General features: G+C 42.3%; 1 long non-coding RNA gene across 1 annotated transcript; it reads right to left on the bottom strand.

Annotated features, from left to right (window-relative positions):
• Positions 1 to 365: 365 nt before the first annotated feature.
• Positions 366 to 4,047, bottom strand: LOC134462761 (uncharacterized). Its single transcript, XR_010037574.1, has 3 exons — positions 3,957 to 4,047; positions 1,241 to 1,326; positions 366 to 952 (listed from the first exon to the last, which is right to left on the bottom strand). It is a non-coding gene; the product is annotated as an uncharacterized LOC134462761 (long non-coding RNA).
• Between the last annotated feature and the right edge of the window lie 4,288 nt (positions 4,048 to 8,335).

The following is an 8,335-nucleotide window of genomic DNA, read 5'->3' as shown; positions in this document are numbered from 1 at the left end:
ACCTTTGTGGGTAATAATTTAATATAATAATAATAATTTTAATAATAATCAGTTTCAGATAATCATGATTATCAGATAATCAGTTTATCAGGCCGGAACTGTAATCTGGGTTCGGTCTAAGGTCTGAAAAACTTGTGGGAACAAATGTGCCTATGGCTGGCCAAATATATACTTGCTGGAAAAAACTGTGTGGGGGGGGGGGGGTCTGGATGACTTGATTTTTTTTATATAGTTAGGGGGGCCCCTTGGCATATTTTTGCTTAGGGCCCCACAGAGGTCAGAACCGGCTCTGAGTTAGAGTATTATATTCCTTCCAAACAATATGGACAGTCAGAGAGCAACCAACTCTGTAAATTGGAGTCAGATCCATGGTCATGTGAACCCCTGATGCTGGTGCTGAAAAAAACATGGCCCTCCTCATCATAAGCTGCCCATGCTATATAATGTCAACACCTGTGTTGTTTGATCCATCTTGGGACTATAATGGTACTGTGTTAAGCTTTGTATACTTAGTGTGACATACGCTACCTGACCGGCGGAAGAACAAAATTATGGTATAAATTATCGTACATCTGGCAACACTGACAACCGGCGTGAACGTACTTGGGAGAATAACATACGTCAATTGTCAGCGATTGGACAGAGCTCATTTCAAATCAGAGCTGAGCTCACTTCTCCCGCCCTGGTGCTCAAGGACACCAAGGATCCAGACCTAAAATTACTTACAAAACAATTAATGTGGTCTGGTAAAACCAGGCTACCTCAGTTACATATGCAAACAAACAAAATCAGCAAGGCACAATGTGTGAAGAAAAAGGTTGTTGTTAGAGATTAACCTAGAACAATTTGATTGGGAGCTTGGTTTTGGACATGTTCAGCTGCAGAGTGTGATCCTTCATCCAGGTGGACAGGTGAGCGAGACGAGTAGATCTGAAACGGTGTAGTCATCTGACTGAAATGACAGGTAAAGTTGCAAAAGAATGTTGTGTTTATTAGCAGGAAACAAAAGACACAGTAGGCATTCACTCCAGGTTGTGCAAAGTATAGGCCTTTCTCATGGAGCAGGGATGTCAAACCTTGGCCCTTTGTATAATTTATTTAGCCCACAATGATCATTGTAAATATCTAACAGTTGGTCCACATATGGCTTGAACATGAAACATGGGTAGGCACATAGGCTACAAGAGCATTACTAGTGTAATCTCACACTTAGCAGGTATAGCATGCTCTGTTAACTCACATCTTGCCGTTTCTTCATGAAGTTGAGGTGGCTGCATCTCAACAGGGTCCGGTGCACTAGGTCACGGTGTGGATCCACTAGGCCTACTGGGAGAAGCATTATATTAGCTCTAGATCTCTACATCATTACATGTAATGAAATGTAGTAGGCTACTGTATAACCAGAGTAATGCAATGGTTATAATCAGGGTGCGATTTGTGATTTGTGATCTGGAAAACCAGAAGGGGGGATATGTTTCAGATTGTAAGCGATATCAATGGAATTACATTGAACTGTGATAAAATCATGTAGAAAAAGTGGCGATATCAAGACCACAAGGGGGGACAATCCCCGCCTACAAATGGCACCCTGGTTATAATAAAATGAAATGCATGTCGTATGTGTGATGATCAGTGTTGGGCAAGTTACTCAAAAACTGTAATGCACTACTGATTAAGCTTACATGTTATGTTATACTGTCTTTTCAAAATAATCCCTTACACTACAACATTACTATATTTAAAATATAAGGCAGTACACTACTTTTAAATTACTTTAGTTACTTTCACCAAAAGAACTGTAGGCCTAGGCCTAAATATGGAACTGGCAATTTATTGCAGTGAAAAATCAAGCTCATGAGTCATTACTTTTACCTCCCACCCAAGAGGTGTTTTGGCAGCATGCAAACTAAAAATTACCCACCGATTTTGACCCACCACACTGAATGTAACTTAGGTTATTTAGCATTGTAACTAAGTTAATATTACAGATTTTTGCCCTGTAATGCATTGCAGTAGAGGCAATTAATTACGTTAGTAATTAGGGCTGGGTATCGTTTTGTTTTTTTCGATACGGTGCCAATTTCGATACTTTGGTTTCGATACCGGTGCTTTTCGATACCGTTTTTCGATACCTGTTGTTTTGAAGTTAATCTCATTATGAAGAACCCATAAGATCACCAAATTCTAAATTTTCACAAGTAGTATTGTGCATACGGTGAGTGCATTTCAGTCATCTTATTATGTTATTACAGATTACTCAATATATATCTTCAGTTCAAATGAAATATAGAAGATGATTTCTAAGTAGCCTAGGTGTTGAGTAAGTAGGCAGGAGTACAGTTGGATGACAGTTAGCTTAGCAATCAATGAGTAGCCTACTTCAATTGCTATGTAGCCTACTATTGTCATAATCTCTAGGCCAGGGGTGTCAAACTCAGGCCCAGGGGCCAAATCTGGCCCGCGGAGTCATTTTATTTGGCCCGCGAGATCATTTCAAATATGTATTACAGTTGGCCCTCAAACATCATCAATGTACAGTGTACCAAGACTTGAACATGAAATTTGGTGTTTCTCAGAGGTATGAGCGGGCCCAGGCCAATGACACAGCTCATACTCCTATGCAATACAATATGTGCCAGCGTGTGTAAAATTAAACTATGAGTATTAAGTGTGTGCCAGCTCGAAATTAGCCAATTTATTAAAAATAAATCTTGAGCTCAGCCCCCGACTTTGTTCCATATTTTGATTTTGGCCCTCGGTCAATTTGAGTTTGACACCCCTGCTCTAGGCAAACCTAGGTTAGGGCTATTGTTATTTCACAAATTATTACTAGATGGCCTATTGCAGCAAATAATCACGTTGTTACTAATTTTCCACCAAAACCCAAATCAGCCATGTAAATTATTTAGTAATCTCAACATCATAGAGCAAAAGAGCATTAGACACATACACACTTCCAGGTGCAGGTTGCTCTCTCTCTCTCTCTCTCTCTCTAGAAGCTTATGCGTATTATTTGCTTTTGAATTCACGTAGCTACACGCTCTCCTTCACCTGACCGCTTGACTCATACATAACCTGCAGATTGGGAAGACCAGACATCCCAATGAAAGTCCAATAAAGTCTCCCTGATATTTGATAGTGGCTCTCCGATGCCCGTGAGTCAGATAAAGCATTCCTGATTTTAGACTATGCAAGTTCGCGTTTTTTCAATTGCCAATGCGGGAAAGAGGAATATAATGACTCGTGCGTCATGCGTGGGGTAGCCTACTTGAAATATATATAATAGTAATGCATTACTGCCCACCACCACTGGTGATGATACCGTTTCGGGTACGAGAGCGAGGGTTCAGCAAATTTTACCGGTAGCTGCTCGAAAGTGACAGGAGGATGCATTGCAACTTCAAAGTTGCACGTAGGTGCTTTGAACCATTACGACCAGCCAGGGAAGCACGGTTATGTGCGTGCAGATTAAGATTGAATGGAGCCCCATCCTAAAACAATAAATCGCTAAATTAAACCAACACACGCCTTATTTACAGATGTCTAGACTCGATATGAAAACCTTGTCGGACCTAGCATGGTGTTACAGTGCGTTTTCCCTTGTCTTGTACTCGTTTTGTTCTAGATGTAGCTGCTTGCACCCAGCCCAAGACTTTTTTGCCCTCTTCACCAGATGTCAAGACGAAATGTATGTGACGACGGTGATTAACAATATTTGCCAAAACAATAAATGCACACGTATGTCACATTATTAGCTGTTCGTTGTACTGGTTATGCTAACTAGATAAACTGTTATGGTAGTTAACTATTAACTATCGTATTGTTTTTACGAAAGAAAATACATTGGCACCGTAATAACACGAGTCTTCCTGCTCATAAGACATATCTGCACTCGTAGATGTTTTGAAATGAAACGCCTACTGTCATATAAAGCCCAAACTTGAGAATAAACTTACCACTTTGATACCAACTCCACTCGCTGGACCTTCAGGTGTACGACTTCATGAGTAGGCGGGCTCTTCTCTTGCTGCTGACTTCTGATTGGCCGGCTAAAACGTTGATCCTGGATGAACGTTTTGATGTTTAGTCCTGGACCAGCCATGTAGACCCGTTCGCAATTTTGAGTTGGGGGCGTTTCTCACTGGAATTGAGTTAGTGGGTTCCTAGACATTAAAAATCACAGAGGTGCTCGTCCACCATAGTGCCAGATTTTTCACAATATGGCCGCCAAATATGGCCGCCATCGCCTATGACAAAAACCTGTGTTTTTTACTTTTAAACTGTTTATACACATGCCATACATCAATTCTGACCAATTTTTGGAGAGGAAATCATTTCTGACAATTTCATGAGGAGAATGTGTGATTGTGACCTTAAAAGGTCATTGCCAAGGTCAAATTTGCTATTCTGAAGAATGTCAATAGACTTTCATTGTAAAAATGAGAAACAAATTCTCAATTATGGTATGAGGAGTTATTTGCTGATATTGCCATGATTATTTTGTGTCAGTATAGTCCTTAAAAGGTCAAGGTCAAGGTCATGTTCCAGGTCTTTTCCCTATTCTGAAGAACTCGGCCATGTGCTTGCCTATTAGGTCATTATTAAGAATAAGGAACAGTCACTATAAATGTAAACCTAACATTTCCACACAGTCAGAGGACAGGACAGCACATGCACTGCAACAGTCGACACAGAGAGGAGCCCCCACTAGAAGAAGAGAAGTGTGTCAGAGATCACAAGAGTACACAACTTCACTGCCTCTTTCAAATGCTTGTGCATAACATTCAACGCGGAATAAGGCGAACACCATTGCATATGATGCTTCCCACAGAGCAAAAGCCTTCACATCAAGAACCTTCTCGCAACTTTTCACAGGATTGGTTCATGTTCAAGCTACCAGACAATCAGATCTGACCAGTCTTCTTGCTAGCTATGTTGTGGAATGCTCGAAAAACCGACAGAAAACCATACCTAGCACTTACAAGGGAGGATTATACATCCATTATACATGGGGTCATCTGTGGTCTAGTGGTTAGAGAGTTGGTCTTTCAATCTAGGGGTTGCAGGTTCGCATCTCCTCTGACCTCTCCCTACATCTCCATCCATGGCTGAAGTGCCCTTGAGCAAGGCACCTAACCCCACATTGCTCCAGGGACTGTAACCAATACCCTGAAAAATAATAACTGTAAGTCGCTTTGAATAAATGAAAGCGTCAGCTAAGTGTAATGTAATATACATTGGCAGGCATCCAGCTCTGATTATGCTGACAAATCATCACTTTCTGGTACCAAGGGTTCACACTATGCAGCCTTATTACTGTTTCCAGATGCCTCAGTGAACAGACACCTTCAAAAGTCTCCAGTGTCGGGCACAGAATTAGGCCAAGCTAATGATATACTGCAGAGGAATTTACCATGCCAAGAGGTATCTGATCATGCAAAGCCAATGGTTCAACCTGCCCTATCACCAGACATGCTGCTGCATCCTGAAATCAAACAAGCAACATTACTGCATGTTGCCACTGCAAAAGGTTTATCAGGAAAGCATGAATTCTTGATCAGCCTGATTCGCTCTGGTGTGTCAGGAGGAGACCTTTTGATGCAGGCTGCTGTACACACACTTGTCTCATCTGCTGTTGTGCCAATGATGCGTGCTGGCTTCCTTCCTATAATACCAAGACCCATTACTGAGTGTGCCACTGTCAGACACTGCCTATCCAACTTCCAGTGTTCGCAGGCAGATGATCCAGGCATCAATGGCAATTTGGTGTGATGAAACCTGCATGAGACGGAGCACTTCAAGGATCTCTTCCACTGTATTGGCCCTTTCCATTGGACGCATGTTATTCTCAGATATCAGGGAAAATTGCCTCGAGGTTCTGGCCTAGATAATGCACTGATGCATGTCTCTCCAGTGGGAGGTATTCTGGACTCACAAGGACAAGGCAGACTGTCCAGTGCTTGCACAGGTACAGGCATTGCACACTTCACTGGCTTCAAATTAACGTTGCCCAGAATTTGAGTTTGAGGCCTTGACTGAGCAAGTGGAGAGCTTGAATCAAGACAAGTCAGAGCTCTGCCAATTCTTTGAAGTTTGGCTGGATTTGGCGGCCATCATTAAAAATGCTGTTGTCTCTGAAAGAGAAGGAAAATAAATCAATATGTGGCTACCATAATGTCCTATGCCAATCTTTGCAGAACGTAACTGCAGTAGCCTCTTACTGCTGTGCGAGGTGACATAAAGGTTGAGCAGCATTCAGAGAGTATGCAAGGGTCATGGAGGACAGTTTGTAGTAGGAGCCACACGCAATGTTAATGTTGCAGCAAAATTTGAGTTCTTTCCATCAGATTAGAATGATCACTGATGTCCTCAACTTTCTCACCAACAACACCACTTTGAAGCGGACAGAATGCCACCTCCAACATGCACTGAGCACCACTCCGTGCCTTACATTCAACCGAAATGTGTAATTGTTGCTAGACTTTGTGGTGGATCCGCAGAATCCATACTCATTGACCGTTAATGCACCCGTTCCACTGCACAATCTGCTCAGCAACCAGGTTGTTAACAGGAGTGTTGCACCTCGCCTGCGCAACCGTCTCCAAAGCTTGTTTTCAGCTTATACTGGCAGGATAGGTTAGTTGTCAAGAACATAAGATAAGTGGAACTGTTTCAAAAAGGAATCTTCTGCAGTACAAAGATCAACCATAGAAGACACCAGCAATCATTGTAAAGGAGCAGAAGTTGGTCTCATCTAAAGACATAGCTGAGGCACATAGGAGGATGGACATTGCTGAGGAACGGGGCATGAGTATTCAGCAGATCTCATGATGTCCTTTCAGCATCACCCCTGTTAGATGGTGACCTTCTGTTGGTTGTTAACAAGTCAAAGCTTGTCAGTGAAATTGAGCCTCACCTTAATCTCACCCAATGAAGTTCTGAGTCTACTTATTGCCCTAATGTTCGGGTAGACTTCATGTCAAAGATCCGTCATATGCCTCTGGCAGAATTTAGGTGCCGTCATCAATGCCATCATCAACTCAGCAGTATCCCTCTGCTGACATCCAGAGCTCATCCATCTTGTGACTCCTACATTGAGATGTCATTGAAGGAAGGTGAACGCATGCGGTGTACCAACTCAACAACAGCCGTTGACATCATTGGCATGAACGGACAAACACCCATTCCTCACCAACTTGATAAGTTCTGGGCCTCTGTGGAGAACAAGTGAAATCTCCAATTGTTAGTTCCAGACATGATTTATCATCAAACCAGAGGCAATACTACAGCCCTGTTGTTCTTGATGATGAGGTGCTACCAGCAAAGTCAGCTGATGGTGAAGAGATTCCAGAGCTCTTGAACTGCGTTGATGAGGCTTAGGCCAGGTTGCTGGTGCATGTTGAGTGGGCTGTTCGTGTGAAGCAGTGCAGAAAAGTTGTTATAGACTCAAATGATACAGACACATTTGCATTGCTTCTCCACTACAGCCCATATTTCCAGGAACTTGGTATGCAGGAGATTTGCCAGCAGTATGGCACTGGTTAGATGCGGAGAATGCTTCCCCTCCATCAATTAGTCTCTCATCTTGGAGCATCACTGACAAAAACTGTGATCAAAGAACATATCCTGTAAGGAGATGATTGCATGAGTAGGGGGGTTGCATGAGGTTGGGACTAAACATGCAGCCATGGTTTCTGATCCAGTCCAGTACTTGCTATCTTTGGAGAGGCCAAAATATTGACCGAGCAAGATGCAACATTGACTGGGCAGTACTTGGTGCGTGTCTGGGCTGGGGCCAGATCAACCACAACAGCTGTAATATTTGATGATCATAGAGTATAAATGTACAGCATTGGTGATTGGTGATGATCTTCCTCCCATCAGTAGTGCTATAAGAGGGCACATTCACAGAGGGGCATTTCTAGTTCATAGAGTCTGCAACATACTTACTCCTCTTCTAGTGGGGGCTCCTCTCTGTGTTGACTGTTGCAGTGCATGTGCTGTCCTGTTAAGGACTATACTGACACTATACTGACACAAAATAATCATGGCAATATCAGCAAATAACTCCTCATACCATAATTGAGAATTTGTTTCTCATTTTTACAATGAAAGTCTATTGACATTCTTCAGAATAGCAAATTTGACCTTGACAATGACCTTTTAAGGTCACAATCACACATTCTCCTCATGAAATTGTCAGAAATGATTTCCTCTCCACATATTGGTCAGAATTGATGTATGGCATGTGTATAAACAGTTTAAAAGTAAAAAACACAGGTTTTTGTCATAGGCGATGGCGGCCATATTTGGCGGCCATATTGTGAAAAATCTG

Source organism: Engraulis encrasicolus, chromosome 2 (assembly GCF_034702125.1).
Source record: "Engraulis encrasicolus isolate BLACKSEA-1 chromosome 2, IST_EnEncr_1.0, whole genome shotgun sequence".
NCBI lineage: Eukaryota > Metazoa > Chordata > Actinopteri > Clupeiformes > Engraulidae > Engraulis > Engraulis encrasicolus.
This window is presented reverse-complemented; position numbering and strand designations above follow the sequence as displayed.